Raw genomic sequence first — 12382 nt, forward strand, 5'->3', positions numbered from 1 at the left:
AACCTTCAAAATACTCACTCCATCTCCTTCTCACTCACCACTACTTGTTATCACCTCCCATTTGCGCCCTTCACTGAAGTTCCCATTTGCTCCCTTGTCTTACGCACTTTATTTACCTCCTTCCAGAACATCTTTTTATTCTCGCTAAAATTTAATGATACTCTCTCACCCCAACTCTCATTTGCCCTTTTTTTCACCTCTTGCACCTTTCTCTTGACCTCCTGTCTCTTTCTTTTATACATCTCCACTCAACTGCATTTTTTCCCTGCAAAAATCGTCCAAAATGCCTCTCTCTTCTCTTTCACTAATACTCTTTTTCTTCATCCCATCACTCACTACCCTTTCTAATCAACCCACCTCCCACTCTTCTCATGCCACAAGTATCTTTTGCGCAATCCATCACTGATTCCCTAAAATACATCCCATTCCTCCCCCACTCCCCTTGCTTCCATTGTTCTCACCTTTTTCCATTCTGTACTCAGTCTCTCCTGGTACTTCCTCACACAGGTCTCCTTCTCAGCTCACTTACTCTCACCACCCTCTTCACCCCAACATTCACTCTTCTTTTCTGAAAACCATACAAATCTTCACCTTAGCCTCCACAAGATAATGATCAGACATCCCTCCAGTTTCACCTCTCTGCACATTAACATTTCCCAAAAATTCTCTTTCGCACGCCTGTCAATTAACACGTAATCCAATAACGCTCTCTGGCCAAATTTTCTCCTACTTACATAAGTATAGTTATGTATATCTCGCTTTTTAAACCAGGTATTCCAATCATCGTCCTTTTTCAGCACATAAATCTACAGCCCTTCAACTATCCATACCCACATCCCTCCAGTTGCACCTCTCAGCACATTAACATCCAAAAGTCTCTCTTTCGCACGCCTGTCAATTAACACGTAATCCAATAACGCTCTCTGGCCATCTCTCCTACTTACATAAGTATACTTATGTATATCTCGCTTTTTTAAAACCCGGTATTCCCAATCATCAGTCCTTTTTCAGCACATAAATCTACAAGCTCTTCACCATTTCATATATTATATTATATATATATTATATATATATATATATATATATATATATATATATATTATGTTACCCTGGGGGTAGGGTGAGAGTGAATACTTTTCCCATGCATTCCTCACGTGTCGTAGTAGGCGACTAAAAGGAACGGGAGGGAAAGGGGGTAGAAACCCTCCCCTCCTTGTATTTTAACTTTCTAAACGGAGAAGCACAAGAGGAGTCACGCGGGGAGTGCTCATCCTCATCCAGGGTCAGAATGGGGTGTCTAAATGTGTGTGGATGTAACCAAGATGAGAAAAAGGGGGAGATATGTACTATCTTTGAGGAGAGGAACCTGGATGTTTTGGCTCTAAGTGAAACAAAGCTCAAGGATAATGGGGAAGAGTGGTTTGGTAACATCTTGGAAGTAAAGTCAGGGGTTAGTGAAACGAAAAGAGCAAGGGAAAGAGTAGCACTACTCTTGAAACGGGAGTGATGGGAGTATGTGATAGAGTGTAAGAAAGTAAACTCTACATTGATATGGGTAAAAGTGAAAGTTGGGTGGAGAGAGATGGGTGGTTATTGGTGCATATGCACCTGGGAATGATAAGAAAGATCATGAGAGACAAGTGTTTTGGAAGCAGCTACGTGAGTGTGTTAGTAGTTTTCATGCACGAGAGCGGGTTATAGTAATGGATGATTTGAAGGGAAAGGTGAGTAATGTGGGAGTTGAGGGAATAATTGGTGTACATGAGGTGTTCAGTGTTGTAAATGAAAATGGTAAAGAGCTTGTAGATTTGTGTGCTGAGAAAGGACTGATGATTGGAAATACCAGGTCTAAAAAGAGAGATATACATAAGTATATGTATGTAAGTAGGAGACATGGCCAGAGAGCGTTGTTTAATTACGTGTTAATTGATAGGCGCGCGAAATAGAGACTTTTGGATGTTAATGTGCTTGGAGGTGCAACTGGAGGGATGTTTTATCATTATCTTGTAGAGGCGAAGGTGAAGATTGGTAGAGGTTTTAAGAAAAGAAGAGAGAATGTTGGGGTGAAGAGAGTGGTGAGAGTAAGTGAGCTTGGGAAGCAGATATGTGTGAGGAATGCAAAAAGGTGAAAACAAAGGACGTAAGGGGAGTGAGGAAGGAATGGGATGTATTTAGGGAAGCGGTGATATCTTGCGCAAAAGATGTTTGTGGCATGAGAAACGTGGAATGTAGGTACATTAGAAAAGTTAGTGAGTGGTGGCATGAAGAAGTAAGATTATTAGTGAAAAAAAAGAGAGAGGCATTTGGACGATTTTTGTAGGAAAAATAACGCGAATGAGTGGGAGATGTATGAAAGAAAGAGGCAGGAGGTCAAGAGAAAGGTGCAAGAGGTGAAAAAGAGGGCAAATGAGAGTTGGGGTGAGAGAGTATCATTGAATCTTAGGGAGTACAAAAAGATGTTTTGGAAGGAGGTAAATAAAGTGCGTAAGACAAGGGAACAAATGGGAACATCAGTGAAGGGGGCTAATGGGGAGGTGACAACAAGTAGTGTGGATGTGAGAATGAGATGGCGTGAGTATTTTGAAGGTTAGTTGAATGACTTCGATGATAGAGTGGCAGATATAGGGTGCTTTGGTCGAGGTGGTGTGCAAAGTGAGATGGTTGGGGAGAATGATTTAGTAAACAGAGAAGAGGTAGTAAAAGCTTTGAAGAAGATTAAAGCCGGCAAAACAGCGGCTTTGGATGGTATGGCAGTGGATTGTATTAAAAAAGGGGGTGACTGTTTTCTTGACTGGTTGGTAAGGTTATTTAATGTATCTATAACTAATGGTGAGGTGTCTGAGGACTGACAAAATGCTTGCATAGTACCATTGCAAAAAGGCAAAGAGGATAAGAGTGAGTGCTCAAATTACAGAAGTATAGGTTTGTTGAGTATTCCTGGTAAATTATATGGGAGGGTATTGATTGAAAGGGTGAAGACATATACAGAGGATCAGATTGGGGTAGAGCAGTGTGGTTTCAAAAGTGGTAGAGGATGTGTGGATCAGGTGTTTGCTTTGAAAAATATATGTGAGAAATACTTAGAAAAGCAAATGGATTTGTACGTAGCATTTATGGATCTGAAAAAGGCTTATTAAAGAGTTGGTAGAGATGCTCTGTGGAAGGTATTAAGAATATATGGTGTGGGAGGTAAGTTGTCAGAAGAAGTGAAATGTTTTTATCGAGGATGTAAGGCATATGTACGTGTAGGAAGAGAGGAAAGTGATTGGTTCTCATGAATGTTGATTTGCGGCAGGGGTGTGTGATGTCTCCATGGCTGATTAATTTATTTATGGATAGGGTTGTTAGGAAGGCGAATGCAAGAGTTTTTGAAAGAGTGCAAGTATGCAGTCTGTTGTGGATGAGAGAGCTTGGGAAGTGAGTCAGTTGTTGTTCGCTGATGATATAGCGTTGGTGGCTGATTCGGGTGAGAACCAGCAGAAGCTGGTGACTGAGTTTGGGAAAGTATGTGAAAGAAGAAACCTGAGAGTAAATGTGAATAAGAGTAAGGTTATTAGGTACAGTAGGGTTGAGGGACAAGTCAACTGGGAGATAAGTTTGAACGGAGAAAAACTGGAGAAAGTGAAGTGTTTTTGATATCTGGGAGTGGATTTGGCAGCGGATGGAACCATGGAAGCGGAAGTGGATCAAGAGGGTGGGGGAGGGGGCTAAAGTTCTGAGAGCATTGAAAAATGTGTGGAAGTCGAACATGAGCTATATATAGAGTTGTGCAGTTGTGCGGAGGAGGGTGGATATGCTGGAAATGAGATGTTTGAGGACAATATGTGGTGTGAAGTGGTTTGATGGAGTATCTATGTAAAGGTAAGAGAGATATCTCGTAATAAAAATAGTGTGGTGCAGAGAGCAGAAGAGGATGTTTTGAAATGCTTTGGTCATATGGAAAGAATGAGTGAGAAAAGACTGACAAAGATGATATATGTTTCAGAGGTGGAGGGAACGAGGAGAATTGGGAGACCAAATTGGAGATGGAAAGATGGAGTGAAGAAGATTTTGAGTGATAGGGGCCTAAACATGGAGGAGCGTGAAAGGCGTGCAAGGAATAGAGTGAATTGGAACAATGTGATATACTGAGGTCGACGTGCTGTCAATGGATTAAACAAGGGCATGTCGACCGTCTGGGGTAAACCATGGACAGTTCTGTTGGGCCTGGATGTGGAAAGGGAGTTGTGGTTTCGGTGCATTATAAATGACTTCTAGAAACTGAGTGTGAACGATTTTGGCCTTTGTTGTCTTTTCTTAGAGCTATCTAGCGCACATGCGGGTGTGAGTGGGCTTTCATTTCATACATGGCGGGGTGGTGACGGTAATGAATAAAGGGCAGATAGTAAGAATTATGTACTTATGTTATATATATATATATATTATATATATATATATATATATATATTATATATATATATATATATATATATATGTACATATTTTTTTTATTTTATTTTATTTTGCTTTGTCGCTCTCTCCCGCGTTAGCGAGGTAGCGCAAGGAAACAGACGAAGGAATGGCGAAACCCGCCCACATACACATGTATATACATACACGTCCACACACGCAAATATACATACCTATACATCACAATGTACACATATATATACACACACGGACATATACATATATACACATGTACATAATTCATACTGTCTGCCTTTATTTGTTCTCATCGCCACCCCGCCACACATGGAATAACAACCCCCTCCCCCCTCATGTGTGCGAAGTAGCGCTAAGAAAGACACCAAAGGCCCCATTCGTTCACACTCAGTCTCTAGTTGTCATGTAATAATGCACCGAAACCACAGCTCCCTTTCCACATCCAGGCCGCTTACACTTTCCATGGTTTACCCCAGACGCTTCACATGCCCTGATTCAATCCATTGACAGCACGTCGACCCCGGTATACCACATCGTTCCAATTCACTCTATTCCTTGCATGCCTTTCACCCTCCTGCATGTTCAGGCCCCGATCACTCCATCACTCCACCTCCAATTTGGTCTCCCTCTTCTCCTCGTTCCCTCCACCTCTGACACATATATCCTCTTGGTCAATCTTTCCTCACTCATTCTCTCCATGTGACCAAACCATTTCAAAACACCCTCTTCTGCTCTCTCAATCACACTCTTTTTATTTCCACACATCTCTCTCACCCTTACATTACTTACTCGATCAAACCACCTCACACCACATATTGTCCTCAAACATCTCATTTCCAGCACATCCACTCTCCTGCGCACAACTCTATGCATAGCCCACGCCTCGCAACCATAGAACATTGTTGGAACCATTATTCCTTCTACATACCCATTTTTGCTTTCCGAGATAATGTTCTCGACTTCCAAACATTCTTCAAGGCTCCCAGAATTTTCGCCCCCTCCCCCACCCTATGATTCACTTCCGCTTCCATGGTTCCATCCGCTGCCAGATCCACTCCCAGGTATCTAAAACACTTTACCTCCTCCAGTTTTTCTCTATTCAAACTTACCTCCCAAATGACTTGACCCTCAACACTACTGTACCTAATAACCTTGCTCTTATTCACATTTACTCTTAACTTTCTTCTTTCACACACTTTACCAAACTCAGCTTCTGCAGTTTCTTACATGAATCAGCCACCAGCGCTGTATCATCAGCGAACAACAACTGACTCACTTCCCAAGCTCTCTCATTCACAACAGACTGCATGCTTGCCCCTCTTTCCAAAACTCCTGCATTCACCTCCATAACAACTCCATCCATAAACAAATTAAACAACCATGGAGACATCACACACCCCTGCCGCAAACCTACATTCACTGAGAACCAATCACTTTCCTCTCTTCCTGCACGTACACATGCCTTACATCCTGATAAAAACTTTTCACTGCTTCTAACAACTTCCCTCCCACACCATACATTCTTAATACCTTCCACAGAGCATCTCTATCAACTCTATCATATGCCTTCTCCAGATCCATAAATGCTACATACAAATCCATTTGTTTTTCTAAGTATTTCTCACATACATTCTTCAAAGCAAACACCTGATCCACACATCCTCTACCACTTCTGAAACCACACTGCACTTCCCAAATCTGATGCTCTGTACACGCCTTCACCCTCTCAATCAATACCCTCCCATATGGATTTACCAGGAATACTCAACAAACTTATACCTCTGTAATTTGAGCACTCACTCTTATCCCCTTTGCCTTTTTACAATGGCACTATGCAAGCATTCCGCCAATCCTCAGGCACCTCACCATGAATCATACATACATTAAATAACCTTACCAACCAGTCAACAATACAGTCATCCCCTTTTTTAATAAATTCCACTGCAATACCATCCAAACCTGCTGCTTTGCCGGCTTTCATCTTCCGTAAAGCTTTTACTACCTCTTCTCTATTTACCAAATCATTTTCCCTAACCCTCTCACTTTGCACACAACCTCGACCAAAACACCCTACATCTGCCACTCTATCATCAAACACATTCAACAAACCTTCAAAATACTCACTCCATCTCCTTCTTACATCACCACTACTTGTTATCACCTCCCCATTAGCCCCCTTCACTGAAGTTCCCATTTGCTCCCTTGTCTTACGCACTTTATTTACCTCCTTCCAAAACTTCTTTTTATTCTCCCTGAAATTTAATGATTCTCACCCCAACTCTCATTTGCCCTCTTTTTCACCTCTTGCACCTTTCTCTTGACCTCCTGCCTCTTTCTTTCATAACTCTCCCACTCATTTGCATTTTTTCCCTGCAAAAATCGTTCAAATGCCTCTCTCTTCTCTTTCACTAATAATCTTACTTCTTCATCCCACCACTCACTACCTTTTCTAATCAGCCCACCTCCCACGCTTCTCATGCCACAAACATCTTTTGCACAAGCCATCACTGCTTCACTAAATACATCCCATTCCTCCCCCTACTCCCCTTACCTCCTTTGTTCTCACCTTTTTCCATTCTGTACTCAGTCTCTCCTGGTACTTCCTCACACAAGTCTCCTTCCCAAGCTCACTTAGTCTCACCACTCTCTTCACCCCAACATTCTCTCTTCTTTTCTGGAAACCCCCACAAATCTTCACCTTCGCCTCCACAAGATAATGATCAGACATCCCTCCAGTTGCACCTCTCAGCACATTGACATCCAAAAGTCTCTCTTTCGTGCGTCTATCAATTAACACGTAATCCAATAACGCTCTCTGGCCATCTCTCCTACTTACATGCGTATACTTATGTATATCTCGCTTTTTAAACCAGGTATTCCCAATCACCAGTCCTTTTTCAGCACATAAATCTACAAGCTCTTCACCATTTCCATTCACAACACTGAACACCCCATGTATACCAATTATTCCCTCAACTGCCACATTACTCACCTTTGCATTCAAATCACCCATCACTATAACCCGGTCTTGTGCATCAAAACCACTAACACATCTCATTCAGCTGCTCCCAAAACACTTGTCTCCATGATCTTTCTTCTCATGCCCAGGTGTATATGCACCAATATATTATATATATATATATATATATAATATTATATATATATATATATATATATATATATATATATATATATATATATATATATATATATATATATATTATTTCTTTCTTTTATCTCCCCTGATGGTATGATTATTAGACGAAAGTGCACTTGGGAACTTATCGTGTTTCATTTTCCCCGTGGACTCAGGAATATATATATATATATCTGCGTGTGTTTGTGTGTGTGTGTGGTGTGTGTGTGTGTGTGTGTGTGTGTGTGTGTGTGTGTGGTGTGTTTGTGGTGATCTGACCTTTGTAATACAGAAAACATGATGTAGTAAGTCTTTCTTTTGTTAACTTAAATGTTTCATAGGTCAGTTTAAGAACATAAGTGACGTAAATGAAAGTATTCCGCCGTTCTCATATATTCATCATATTTATTGTATACTTTTCAGTACCTCCTTACGTATTGATCTGCCTTGCTTCCATTTTTGTCTATAGAATATTCTTCTAAGTAAACAAGCGCACGAGAAAAGCAATGAACATAAGTTCCTACAAAAAGGCACAAATGAGGAAGGAATGAAGCACTTGCATTAGTTTATTACTGACATATCGGGGAAGAGGGAAGCAAATATGATAAATTCCCTAGAAGCAGACGAAAAGCTTGGGTCTGCATGGTGAGGATGAAGGTCTGGTAGAGTGTACATGGATATACGTGGGGGTATCATGTCTTCATGGTGAGGATGAAGGTCTGGTAGATTGTACATGGATATACGTGGGGGTATCATGTCTTCATGGTGAGTATGAGAGTCTGGTAGATTGTACATGGATATACGTGGGGGTATCATGTCTTCATGGTGAGTATGAGAGTCTGGTAGAGTGTACATGGATATACGTGGGGGGTATCATGTCTTCATGGTGAGTATGAGAGTCTGGTAGAGTGTACATGGATATACGTGGGGGGTATCATGTCTTCATGGTGAGTATGAGAGTCTGGTAGAGTGTACATGGATATACGTGGGGGTATCATGTCTTCATGGTGAGTATGAGAGTCTGGTAGAGTGTACATGGATATACGTGGGGGGTATCATGTCTTCATGGTGAGTATGAGAGTCTGGTAGAGTGTACATGGATATACGTGGGGGTATCATGTCTTCATGGTGAGTATGAGAGTCTGGTAGAGTGTACATGGATATACGTGGCAGGATCATGTCTTCATGGTGAGTATGAGAGTCTGGTAGATTGTACATGGATATACGTGGGGGGTATCATGTCTTCATGGTGAGTATGAGAGTCTGGTAGAGTGTACATGGATATACGTGGGGGTATCATGTCTTCATGGTGAGTATGAGAGTTGGTAGAGTGTACATGGATATACTGGCAGGATCATGTCTTCATGTGAGTATGAGAGTCTGGTAGATTGTACATGGATAACGTGGGGGTATCATGTCTTCATGGTGAGTATGAGAGTCTGGTAGAGTGTACATGGATATTACGTGGGGGTATCATGTCTTCATGGTGAGTATGAGAGTCTGGTAGAGTGTACATGGATATACTGGGGGTATCATGTCTTCATGGTGAGTATGAGATCGTAATGTACATGGATATACGTGGATCTGTCTTTGGTAGTATGAGATCTTAGTGTACATGGATATACGTGGGGGGTATCATGTCTTCATGGTGAGTTGAGAGTCTGGTAGAGTGTACATGGATATACGTGGGGATCATGTCTCATGGTGAGTATGAAGTCTGGTAATGTACATGGATATACGTGGGGGTATCATGTCTTCATGGTGAGTATGAGAGTCTGGTAGTGTACATGGATATACGTGGGGGGTATCATGTCTTCATGTGAGTATGAGAGTCTGGTAGAGTGTACATGGATATACGTGGGGTATCATGTCTTCATGGTGAGTATGAGAGTCTGGTAGATGTACATGGATATACGTGGGGTATCATGTCTTCATGTGTGAGTATGAGAGTCTGGTAGAGTGTACATGGATATAACGTGGGGGGTATCATGTCTTCATGGTGAGTATAGAGTCTGGTAGATTGTACATGGATATACGTGGGGGGTTCATGTCTTCATGGTGAGTATGAGAGTCTGGTAGATGTGTACATGGATATACGTGGGGGTATCATGTCTTTCATGGTGAGTATGAGAGTCTGGTAGAGTGTACATGGATATACGTGGGGGGTATCATGTCTTCATGGTGAGTATGAGAGTCTGGTAGAGTGTACATGGATATACGTGGGGGTATCATGTCTTCATGGTGAGTATGAGAGTCTGGTAGAGTGTACATGGATATACGTGGGGGTATCATGTCTTCATGGTGAGTATGAGAGTCTGGTAGAGTGTACATGATATACGTGGGGGTATCATGTCTTCATGGGGAGTATGAGAGTCTGGTAGATTGTACATGGATATACGTGGGGGGTATCATGTCTTCATGGTGAGTATGAGAGTCTGGTAGATTGTACATGGATATACGTGGGGTATCATGTCTTCATGGTGAGTATGAGAGTCTGGTAGAGTGTACATGGATATACGTGGCAGGATCATGTCTTTATGGTGAGTATGAGAGTCTGGTAGAGTGTACATGGATATACGTGGGGGGTATCATAGTCTTCATGGTGAGTATGAGAGTCTGGTAGATGTACATGGATATACGTGGGGGTATCATGTCTTCATGGTGAGTATGAGAGTCTGGTAGAGTGTACATGGATATACGTGGGGGGATCATGTCTTCATGGTGAGTATGAGAGTCTGGTAGAGTGTACATGGATATACGTGGGGGGTATCATGTCTTCATGGTGAGTATGAGATCTGGTAGAGTGTACATGGATATACGTGGGGTATCATGTCTTCATGGTGAGTATGAGAGTCTGGTAGATGTAATGGATATACGTGGGGGGTATCATGTCTTCATGGTGAGTATGAGAGTCTGGTAGAGTGTACATGGATATACGTGGGGGGTATCATGTCTTCATGAGTGAGTATGAGAGTCTGGTAGAGTGTACATGGATATACGTGGGAGGTATCATGTCTTCATGGTGAGTATGAGAGTCTGGTAGAGTGTACATGGATATACGTGGGGGTATCATGTCTTCATGGTGAGTATGAGAGTCTGGTAGAGTGTACATGGATATACGTGGGGGTATCATGTTTCATGGGGGTATGAATTGTAGATTGTACAGATACGTGGGGGTATCATGTCTCTGGTGAGTATGAGAGTCTGGTAAGAGTGTACATGGATATAACGTGGGGATCATGTCTTCATGGTGGATGAGAGCTTTGGTAGATTTTACATGGATATACGTGGGGGTATCATGTTTCATGGGGAGTATGAGAGCTGGTAGAGTGTACATGGATATACGTGGTATCATGTTCTCACTTTAGGTCTTTCATCATTTGATTTAAGAATCCTTCTGCAACTAAATCGATGAATCTATATCCCTTTTTGGTCGCCTAATTAATCACCTTTTTATGCTGGGGCTGTTAAAATTATCTATGGGTATTTCCTCCTTGTTTTTGATGAGAAACTTAACATCTTCACACACAGTAAGATGGTTTCTTCACATTGTGTCTGGCGTGTATATTCCTGAACCTGTAATTGGTTTTGTTGAACTATGTGTTACAGTTTGGTATGACAGGCATTGAAGATCGTTTACTTGCAATTGCTGTTACTGGGATGTGGTTTACATAGTGTTTCGAATGGGGATTACCTGTATGTGCTCGTGCAGTACAAACAGAAGTGTGTTTATGATCAATTAAGACAAAAACATAACTGATCGTTTTCCAAATGAGATAGTTTACAAAAAATTTTGTTTATCTGAGGTTTGAATGACAAACCCACTGATGGAATTAGAATTCTATACAAACATGGTGAGGTAAAAGGCTATCAAGTTTACTGCCGTCTTCTGACAACATTATGGTCTCAGGGAGATCTTCAGAAACTCATTTAAATGAGAATTCAACAAACGGTGTTCACTGCAGGTATTTCCAACCATTGTACTATGGTGTTTGAGCAGTAAAGGGAGGGAGTTGGGTTAGCAGTGTACTTATATTTATAAATAAAGATCATTATTTATCACTCTTTGAAGTTTTTATAAGACTACAAAGTGCTTCGACCTCCACTACATCATTTAAGCTCTAGATTTTGCCCTCCACCATGTCCTGCAGGATACCATGTTTTCCTTCTTCCACCGTGTCCTGCAGGATACCATGTTTTCCTTCTTCCACCATGTCCTGCAGGATACCATGTTTTCCTTCTTCCACCGTGTCCTGCAGGATACCATGTTTTCCTTCTTCCACCGTGTCCTGCAGGATACCATGTTTTCCTTCTTCCACCGTGTCCTGCAGGATACCATGTTTTCCTTCTTCCACCGTGTCCTGCAGGATACCATGTTTTCCTTCTTCCACCGTGTCCTGCAGGATACCATGTTTTCCTTCTTCCACCGTGTCCTGCAGGATACCATGTTTTCCTTCTTCCACCATGTCCTGCAGGATACCGTAAGTGTTTTATCCTGCAAACCACCACGAGCTTTCCGTTCAAGACGTCCATCAAGCTACTACGTGATTTGTGTTATATGTCACAAGTTTACTTTCACAGCATATCATCACATCCTACACTATGTGGCCCACTTCACCTGTCTTAGCTCTTTCCTCGGAGATACATAGTAAACTAGGTCTTCGCTCCGACTGAAAATTGTAATGACCATATTTCGTACATATAACTGTACGAGAATTCGCCAGAATTAATTCCATTTGTCCAGATGGTTGGTGAAAGGTACAATGATAATGGAACATTTACAAGTAAAAGTCTCGGCTGAAGCTAAAGGAACCTGTCACA

This window comes from Panulirus ornatus, chromosome 13, assembly GCF_036320965.1.
Source record: "Panulirus ornatus isolate Po-2019 chromosome 13, ASM3632096v1, whole genome shotgun sequence".
Taxonomy (NCBI): domain Eukaryota; kingdom Metazoa; phylum Arthropoda; class Malacostraca; order Decapoda; family Palinuridae; genus Panulirus; species Panulirus ornatus.